Genomic DNA, 10,643 nt, shown 5'->3' with positions numbered 1-10,643 from the left:
AATTGATCCAGTGGTGAGAATCTTTGTTTTCTTGACATTGAGCCTCAATCCATATTGAAGGCTGCAGTCCTTGACCCTCTGCAGCAAGTGCTTTAGGTCCTCCTCAGGTTCAGCAAGCAGGGTTGTGTCATCTTCATAACACAGATTGTTGATGAATCTTCCACCAATCCTGACACCACACTTCTCCTAATAGAGCCCAGCCTCCTGTTCTGCATACAGGTTGAAAAGGTATGGAGATGACTTGCACATAAAGGGTCTGACTGAATTCCCAGCCCCCCCACCTCCCTACAATGTCCTTCTGAGTTTATATGAAGCTAATATTTTATAAAATTGAGATGAAATTCACCTGACATAAATTCATGTGTTAAAGTGTAGTTCAGGGACATGGCATGCCCTCACAGCGGGCACACACCCGACAGACCCCTGCCTCGATCTTGGATTACTGCTGGGAATAATAGACACTTACCTGTGTTTACTGGCAATGCAAAGGTGTTCAACTGTATGGATCATAACAGATCTACACACTATAGAGCCATACGGATAACTCTGCCAAAAACAGAATTCCAGAACGCTTAATTGTGCTCACGCAGAACCTCTACTTAGACCAAGAAGCAGCCCTTTCAACAGAACAAGGGATTATTTAAAATCAGGGAGAGTGTACATCAGGGTTGCATCCTTTCTCATATCTCTTCGGTCTGTATGCTGAGCAAGTCTTCTGAGAAACTGGGCTATCGGAAGAAGAGTGTTGCAGCCGGATTGGAGGAAGACTCTTCAACAACCTACCTGTGTTACATAGATGGCACACCTTTGCTTGCAGAAAGTAGGAAAGACAAAAAGTACTTATGCAGAAGGTCAAAGACTACAGCCTTCAATATGGATTACACTTCAACATCAAGAAAGCAATTATCCTTACCACTGGGCCAAGTAGGCAACATTGTGATGTTGTTGTTGTTTGGTGCCGTCGAGTCGTAGATGACTCATAGTGACCCTATGAACGAACAGCCTGAGCACTGTTCGTACATAGAGTTTCCGGAGGCAAGCCATTTCGGAAGTGGATGCCGCTCCTGCTTCCAGGCTTGATTTAGTCGGGAAGCTTCAGCCAACACTGTCCACCGTGGATGCCCATTACCACGATTGGCACATCACTGTCACAGTGTTCAGCATCACAGCAACCACGAGTTACCTCTGTGCAGCAATGCACAGACCAGTGCTATACCACCTAGAAGAATGTTTGACAGGAAAACAATTTGAACCTGGCACGAGGGCCGCAGATAGATGGCGAAAAGACTAAAGCTGTGAAATACTTAACTTTACTTGAATCTACAATCATCACCCATAGAAGCAGTTGTAGAGAAAACAAAAATATCCGCACTAGGGGAGCTCTGGTGGCCTAGTGGCAAGGAGCTGCAACTACAATCCCAGAGGCACACGGTTCGAATCCACCAGATGCTTTGCCGGGGAAGGAGGGGCAATCTCCTCCTGTACCAGTCAGATCTGATTTGATGGTACACGCACACAAAAATAATAAAATAAAATAAAATAAAATAAAATAAAATAAATATCCGCACTGGGCATATCTGCTACCAGGGACCCTTTTAAAGTGCTAAAGAGCAAGGATGTAAACTTAAAGACTAAGGTGTGCCTGTTCCAAACCAGTGGTTTCAAATGCATTGAAAGTTGGACAATCAGTTGTTGTTGTTCGATGCCAGCCAGTCACATACGACTCAATGACCTTGTGAACAACAAATCTGAACCCTGTCCTGTCCTGTGCCAACTTCACTGTCTCTGCCACAATTGAGCTCATAGCTGCAGTCATTGTATCAATCCACATGCTGGAGGGTCTTCCTCTCTCTTCCCGTCCCTTAACCTTCCCAAGAGTGATGTTCCTCTCCAAGGAATAACCTTTCCTAGTATGTGAGGAAAAGCTTTGCCCTCCTTATCTCCAAAGAGCACTCTGGCTTCACCTTCTCCAAGACTTATCTGCTCTTCTGGCAGTCCGTGGGATAGTCAGTATTCTTCTCCAACACCACAGTTCAAAGGCATCAATTTTTGTATCGTCCGTATTCATTTTGTGCTCAGATGCATGGCAAGTGGTTGAAAATTCATAAGATTTTCAGAGGCCTGCTATTTCAGAAGTGGATGGCCGATCTTTCTTCCTAGTCTGTCTTGATCTAGGAGCTCTACTAAAACCTGTCCACCATGGGTGACCCCTCTGGCATTTGACACTCTAGTGGTACACAACCTTTAGCATCACAGCACCCACCAGTTATCTCAGCACAGTAAACTGACAGACAAGTTCATTATGGAACAATGATAAACAAGAAAGAATACAGATACCCAAGAAAGAATTGATGCCTTTGAATAATTGCGGTCTTGCCAAAGTGTAGTGAGTATCCCATGGACTGCCAAGAGAATAAACCAATATTCCTTGGAGGAAATGCAACCAGGGTGCTTCTTAGAGGCCAAGATGCTGCTGCTTCGTCTCCCACACTTTGGGTATGTTGTCAGCAGGGGCCTCAGTCCTTGGAAATGGATAATGTTCTGGGAAAAGTCAGTGAAAGGGAGGGATACTCAATGAGATGGTGGCCACAACAGACGTAAGAGCAGCACAGACATAAGGGTGGCCCAAGATCAAGTGGGCTTTGTTCTGCTGTCAGTGGGGTCACTGTGAGTCAGACCGATCAGATGGCACCCCACGCCCCCAACCATTGAGCAGTCCCCAGGTGGCACAGGTGGCTAAGTGCCAACTGCTAATTGAAAGGTTGGTGGTTTGAACCCATCCAGAGGCACGTCAGAAGAAAGGCCTGGTGATCGGCCTGCAATATCCCAGAGGGCACAGCTGTTCTCTGCCCACATGAGGTCGTGTGAGTTGGATTCGATGACCGGTATTGTTCTTGGCAGCAATGATGACAGCATGGTTCTCAGGGCCTTTCTCCCTTTGACCTTCAGCCTCTGTGGAGCAGGGTGGTGTCTGATTCACCTCGACCCCCCCAGGACCTGCAGCTGCACCGGCACTCAGCACTGACCCAGAGACCATTCATGGAGAACTGTCCTGGGGTGCCATAGATTTCCCTCTGACTCACAGCTCCCCGTGCACGAAACCTCATCGGATCCTGCACCGTCCTCACAGTCTCTGTGAGCGTAAGCCTCTTGCTGGAACCCCCATGTCAGGTCATCTCGCCAGGTCTTCTTTGCTGCCTGCTTTTCCCAGCATGATGTCCTTTCCTGAGGACTGGTCCCTCCTAGATGACTGCTGTTACGTGCCATTGAGTCGTCTGCAACCCATAGCGACCCTATGTATAACAGCTCTGAAGCCTGCCCTGCCCTGAGCCAATCTCACTGTCTCCACTGACACACCAACCCCTCACTGCCTCAGTTACTGTATCAAACTATCTCATTCGGGGTCTCCCTCTCCTGCACTGCACCTCCACCCTTCCAAGCATGATGTCCTTCTCCAAGGACTGGTCCCTCCTGGACACAGGCCCGAAGTACGTGAGAAAGAAATTCAAAATCCTCGTCTCCAAGGAGAAATTTGGTTTCACCCTCTCCAGGACAGACCTGTTTGTTCTCCTGGCAGTCCGGGGTATGTTCAATATGTATGTTCTCCAGCACCACAACTCAAACGCCTCGTTTCTCCTCCTGTCATCCTTGGTCATTGTCCAGCTCTCTGATGCATAGGAACTGATGCAAGTAATTGTGAAGACCATGGCCTGGATCAGATGCACATTAGTATCTAGACTGACATCGTTGTTTCTCAGTACTCTGGAGAGGTCCGTGACAGCAGATATGTGGGACCATGTCTCTCAATTCTTACCTTTTGAGGAGCACCCTGGCTGCACTTCTAAGACAGATTTGTTTGTTCTTTTGGCAGTCTATGTTATTTTCAGTATTTGCTACCATCACAAATCAAAGGCATATATTCTTTTTGGTCTTCCTTATTTGTTGTCCTACTTTCATATGCATATGTTGTTGTTGTTATGTGCCATATAAGACAAATGAAAATATGTTGGTCTGAGTCAGACACAGCTTAGTCTTTATTTTTTTTTATTTTTAAAATTTTTTTTGTTATTTTGTGTGTGTGTGTGTGTAAGTGTACCGTCAAATCAGACCTGACTGGTACAGGAGGAAATTGTCCCTCCTTTCCCCAGCAGAGCATCTGGTGGATTCAAACCATGCGCCTCTGGGATTGTAGTTGCAGCTCCTTGCCACTAGGCCACCAGAGCTCCCCACAGCTTGGTCTTTAAAGTGACAGAACTAGGGAGAGAGAAATGAGAAGAAGCAGAGGTTCTATCCAGAAAGGAGCAGCTTCCCTGATCCTCAGAGGAACAGAAGTGAGGAATAACTACAGAAAGGCAAAAAATGCACCCTGGCCCCTCCCCACCCAGGCCGCTCTGCTCCCTGCGGGGATGAGAGTTCCAGCTGCAGCCTAGTGAGCTGCGTCCTTGGGAGCCGAGCGCCTGCCTGGGAGGAAGCAGGGAGTCAGCCAGCATGTGGACGAACAGCAAAAGCAGTGCCCAGGGTGGCCAAGCAGATCTCTCACCAACCTGAGCCCTCCCAGTCAGCCTCCATGTGAAAGTCCAGGGAGGTCTTAAAGGGCAGCGTGAGGGGACCACCAGGCTGCACAGACCGCATCTTAGTACATGAGCCGCAGAGTCCACACCTGCAAGGTGAGCGATCCGGTGCCGTTCAGAGTGCACTGCAGCTGGTGTCATTGCAAAACCTTTCTGTTACCCCAAAAGGAAACGCTGAACTGCTGCACAGACACCTCGTATCTTCTCCAACCTCCAGTCTGCTGTTGTTAGGTGCCATCAAGTCACTTCTGGCTAATGTTGTTATGCATCACCTGAGTTACCTGCGACCCATAGTGACCCTGTGTACTGCAGCTCTGAAGCCTGCCCTGTCCTGAGCCAATCTCACTGCTTCCAACACACCTACCCACTTGCCCATGTTGCCCCAGTTGCTATGTCAATCCGTCTCATCCTGGGTCTTCCTCTCCTGCACTGTTCCCCCACCCTTCTAAGCATGATGTCCTTCTCCAAGGACATTGGTCTCTCCTGGCTATATGCCCAAAGTATATGAGACAGAGCTTCAAAATCCTAGCCTCAAAGGAGAAACTTGGTTTCACCCATTCCAAGACAGACCTATTTGTTCTCTTGGTGGTCTGTGGGATGCTCAAGACTCTTCTAAAAAAATCACAATGAAAAAATCAAGGAAAAAAAACCCAAAAAACCTCTTCTCCAGCACCACGACTCAAAGGCACCAATCCTTCTGTCATCCTGGCCATTGTCCAGCTCTCTGATTCATAGCAAGTAATTGCAAAGACCATGGCCTGGATCAGGCACACCTTAGTCTCTAGACTGACATCGTTGCTTCTCAGTGCCCTGAAAGGTCCCTCACTACAGATTTTGCCATGCAATTCTTTTGATTCCCTGACTGCTGATGCCAAAAGTATTGATTGTGGAGCCAAGCAAGCTGTCATTGTTACCAAGTTCAATCTCTTCTTCATTTACCATGATGCTGACGGTTGGCTCAGTGGTGAGAATCTTTGTTTTCTTGATGTTGAGCCTCAATCCATATTGAAGGCTGCAGTCCTTGACCTTCTGCAGCATATGACTCAGCTCCTCATTTTCAGCAAGCAAGGGTGTGTCATCTGCACAATGTAGGTTGTTGCTGAGTCTTCCTCCAATCCTGATGCCACATTCCTCCTCATAAAGCCCAGTCTTCTGACTGATCTGTATATAGACTGAGAAAGGATGGAGACAGGATGCATCCCTGATGCACATAGCAACCATCTACAACAGACCCAAGCTCTAGGCAACCACTCACACTCTCTGTATGGAAAATGAATTCTCCAGACCTATTCCATCTGTATGCTCAGCAAATTATTCAAGAAGCTGGACTCTGTGAAGAAGATTGTGGCATCAGGATTGGAGAAAAATTCAACAATAACTTTCATTATGCATATGACACAACCTTGCTTGCTGAAAGTAAAGACTTGAAGTGTTTCCTTTAGAAGATCAAAGACCCAAAACAATTATAAGAGATCATCTGCCCCCAGTAAGAATAGCAAAATTCAGTAGAACAGCGAACATCAAATGCTGGTGAGGTTGTAGAGAAACTAGAACCCTTATTCACTGTTGGTGAGAGTGTAAAATGATGCAACCACTATGGAAGGCTGTATGGCGCTTTCTCAAAAAGTTGCAAATAGTGCGCCCGATTTCGTCTGATCTCGGAAGCTAAGCAGGGTTGGGCCTGGTTAGTACTTGGATGGGAGACCGCCTGGGAATACCGGGTGCTGTAGGCTTTAAAAAAAGAAGTTGCAAATAGAAATACCATTTGACCCAGCAATTCCACTACTGGGAATATACCCCAAAGAGACCGTAAATGCCACCCAAGCAGGTATATGCACACCATGTTAATTGCAGCTTTGTTCTCAAAGAGCTGGAAACAACCTAAGTGCCCATCAACAAACGAATGGATAGAGAAGCTCTGGTATATTCACACAATGGAATACTATGCTGCATTACAAAAAAAAAAAAAAAAACCAAACCAACAACAAGGAACTCATGAAATATTATGCAAAATGAGTGATCCTGGAGGACATTATGCTGAGTGAAATATCTCAGTCACAAAAGGACAAATATTGCATAGGGCCATGGTTGTAAAGTGGGACTGACTTCAGGGTTTAGGGAAGACAGAAAAGGTGAGGAATGATGTATATTATATTGAAACATATGAGGGAGAGAACTGTTTAAAAGGGACATATGAATGGATATTCATGTCATTACAGGTGTCCAGAGTGAAGGCTGCATAGTGGAGTGAACTTGGGGGGAGGGGTTGTACAACAATAGAAGAGTTTTTCTTTCTTTTCAAGAAGAGTGAATTGGGGGGGGAGAGAATGAGTAGGGAGCAAAGTGCAACAATGAATGACTGGAAACCCTAAGTCTCTGTAAACTTTCATTAAAATTCATTTAAAAAATTAAAAAAACAAACAAAAAGAAGATCAAAAACCACACCCTTCAATATGGATTGCATCTCAGTGTCAAGGAAACAAAAATTCTCACCACTGGACCGATAGACAGCATTGTGATAGATGGGGAAAAGACTGAAACTGTCAATGGCTTCATTTGACTTGGATGCACAATCAGTACCCTTGGTACCGGGAGTCAGGAGATCTGGAGACCTATTACCCTGGGAAAATCTGCAGTCAGGGACTTCTCCAAATTACTGAGGAGCAATGATGTCAATTTAAGGACTTTTCAATCACTTGCTATGCATCTGAGAGCTGGACAGTGAATTAAGGCGACAGAAGAACCGATGCCTTTGACGGCGGTGCTGGAGGGGAGCATTGAACATCCCAGGAATGGCCAAAAGGACAGATATGTCTTGGAGAAGCCAGAGTGCACCTTGGAGGCAAAGCTGTTAAAGCTTCACCTCGCATACTTTGGACATGATGTTAGGAGAGGTTATTCCTTGGAGAGGGAGACATCACGCTTGGAAAAGGAGAAGGACGGCGAAGGAGAGGAAGACCCTCCAACAGGTGTGATGACCCAGTGACTGCAGGTACGGGCTCAGGGGTGTCAGAGATTGTGAGGACGGCGCAGGACAGGACGGGGTTCACATCTGTTGTTCACAGGGTCACTATGGGTCATACTCAACTCAACACCGCCTACCACTGGCCACCTCTCCGCCGCTGTGCATTCTCCAGTCCTGGGCACGTCAGGTCCTGGACGACACGGCCTTTTGTAGCTTATGATTTCATGTAACATGACATCGTCAGGGTTCATCCTTTTTCTTTACGGCTGAGTGTTCTCTCATGTGGATGAACCACCCTGCGTTCGTCTGTTGGTAGACACTTGGATAGTTTGCACGTCTGGTTGCAGTGAGCGTGGGTGCAGGAATGTTAACATCCAGCTGTGTGAGCCCCGTCTTGGTGCCTACCCGTGTGCGAGGGTGCCCGGAGCGCAAGGGTCAGGGCGTGTGGTTAATCCTGCGTGGACCTTTCAGAGGGTCAGCCGCAGCACACGTTTGGAAAGAAATGCTCTGACAGTCCCTGAGTGAAGCGCTTCACTTCTTGCTGAAAGGCGGGCAGTTCCGACACCACCCCCATCCACCCCCACCCCGTGTCACCTCAGAATCTACTTCTGAATGGTCACAGCTGCCAGGAGACTAGCGAGCGCCCTCTTCAGGTCAGCTTTGGGTCCCTGTCGGCGTCCCCAGAAACCCTACACCGCATTTCCGCACCAGCTTGTAATGAACACGTCAGCGTTGGTACAGATATGAACTGAAGCCCCCAGTGTGTGAAGATCCCCTCAGTTCCCTGAGGAGCGCCCGTTTTCTGTCTCAAGTCCCTGACATAGTCATCTCGTCCACTCTGGCACCTTTGGGTGCTGATGGTTTTGAAGATTTCATCTAGCTTTATGCCCTTGACCACCTGAGACACACTGGTCCGTGGTTAAGGAGCCCACCCTGCTTGATGCAATGGACTTCCACGGGCAGATGTTCAGGGATCGATTGCCAGGTCTTTATTTCTGGTCTTACATCTGGAATCTGTGATGATATTTGTTCAGCATCACTGAAACACAAAAAGCCTTCACTGACACACAGCTGGGGCCCATGCAGAAATTGCACTGTCTGGGAATTGAACCCAGATCCCCCACATGGAAGGCTACAATTCAACCACTGAGCCACACGGAGCCCTTGAGAGTGGAGTATTCATATTCACATAAATTATTATAACTTCTCCTATAGGCGCTCTCTCTCTTCTCTCCTGTTTGTTTATTTATTTGTTTGTTCGGTCATTTCTTTATATGAGTGTGGAGGATGTGAAGCACTTATTTTACCTTCTGGCTTCCAATCAATATTGCAGTTATTCACGTTGTTGGTCACACTGTGCTAATGTTCCTGTTGCTCCCGGGTCCCCTGAACCCCTGATTCCTGCGTTCTCTAGCCAGTGATTCTGCAGGGAGTAGCCCTGTCCTCAGGCCTCGCCGCACTGATTGGAAGGACAGGTGCTCCCGGGATTATGAACAGGTTCCGTGCCTCGATCCATCTTTAAATTGGAATTTGTATGGAATTTGGAAGGATTAGGCTTGTGTGTATTTAGTATCACCTGGTCAGATGTTTGCCTTAGTGTATAATATACAGCGTGCTGCTCTAGGAGTGAAAAAACTTTGCAGGAATACTTCCAGATACCCTAGTGTCATCTTTAAAGTAATGACGTTGTTGTTGTGTACTATCAAGTCTGAATCGACTCATAGCTGACCCTCTAGTGAGCTTCCAGAGGCTGTAAATCTGTAGGAGGAGATTGTCCATTTTTTCCCCCATGGTGCAGCTGCGGGATTTGAACTGTGTGCCTTTGGATTGACAACAGTGCTTTTTACCACTAAGCCACCAGAGCTCCCCATAGGTAGTAATACAGTAAAATTAAGAAGGGAGTGTGTCAGGGTCGTATTCTCTCTCCATACCCATTTAATTTGTATCCTGAGGAAATTACTCGAGAAGCTGAACTCTCTGAGAAGGAATGTGGCGTCAGGGTTGGAGGGAGACTCATCACTAACCTGTGTTATGCAGATGACACAACCTTGCTTGCTGAAAGTGAGGAGGACTTGAAGCGCTTGTTGCAGAAGATCAAGGAATGCAGCCTTCAGTATGAATTGCATCTCAATTTAAAAAACACAAAGATTCTTACCACCGGACCAAAAGGCAGCTTTATGATGGCTAGAAAAGAGATCAAAATTGTAAACAGCTTCATCTTGGATCTACAATTAACACCCTTGGTACCAACAGTCAGGAAATAAAAAGACACATCGCAGGGCTCCTGAGCGTCTGCCGCTGCGTCTCGTTAGGCACCCCCCTTCCCCTGACCCACGGTCCGGCCTGGCGGCGCCCGCCCCCTCCACCACCACTCCGCCTCTTCCATCCCTCCGTCCCTTCCTCCTCTCCCTTCTTCCTTCCTCCTTCCCCTACTCGTTGCCGCCGCCCAGTACCGCCGGCCGGGGGAACGCGCTCGGGACAGCAGCCAGAAAGCATAACTCCTACTGTAGAACTAAATGCTCTGTGCATGAAACTTGGAAAAAAAACCAATGTACAAGCTCGTTGACCCTTACTCTCGGATGCAGTCCACCTAGAGCTACAACATGCGAGGAGGTGCTTATCCCCCGAGGTACTTTTATCCATTTTCAGTTCCACCTTTCCTTTATCAAGTTGAACTTTCTGTGGGAGGACAGCAGTTTAATGGAAAAGGAAGGACAAGACAGGCCGCAAAGCACAATGCTGCTTCTAAAGCATTGAGGATTCTGCAGAATGAGCCCCTTCCTGAGAGGCTGGAGGTAAATGGAAGAGAATCAGAAAAAGAAAATCTCAATAAATCGGAAATAAGTCAAGTGTTTGAGATTGCACTTAAAAGGAACTTGCCTGTGAATTTTGAGGTCGCCCGTGAGAGTGGCCTGCCTCACATGAAGAGTTTTGTGACCAAGGTGTCAGTCGGGGAATTCATAGGGGAAGGTGAGGGGAAGAGCAAGAAGCTTTCGAAGAAGAACGCTGCGATTGCTGTCCTTGAGGAGTTGAAGAAGCTCCCGCCTCTGCCCACAGTTGAACGTGTGAAACCCAGAATCAAAAAGAAAACCAAGTCCATAGTCAAG

General features: G+C 47.3%; 1 protein-coding gene and 1 pseudogene across 1 annotated transcript in view; both read left to right on the top strand.

Annotated features, from left to right (window-relative positions):
• The window catches only part of ATCAY (ataxia, cerebellar, Cayman type), a gene marked incomplete at its 3' end in the record, with an annotated part of 69,318 nt that overhangs the window by 30,898 nt on the left and 27,777 nt on the right, over positions 1-10,643 (top strand). The gene's annotated exons all lie outside the window — the stretch shown is intronic.
• Positions 9,961-10,643, top strand: part of LOC102860584 — a 1,554-nt pseudogene continuing 871 nt past the window's right edge.

Source organism: Elephantulus edwardii, unplaced genomic scaffold (assembly GCF_000299155.1).
Source record: "Elephantulus edwardii isolate Elephantulus edwardi_28Jun2011 unplaced genomic scaffold, EleEdw1.0 scaffold00217, whole genome shotgun sequence".
Taxonomy (NCBI): Eukaryota; Metazoa; Chordata; class Mammalia; order Macroscelidea; family Macroscelididae; genus Elephantulus; species Elephantulus edwardii.
Note: the sequence above shows the minus strand (reverse complement) of the source record. Positions and strands in the feature narration are given on the sequence as shown.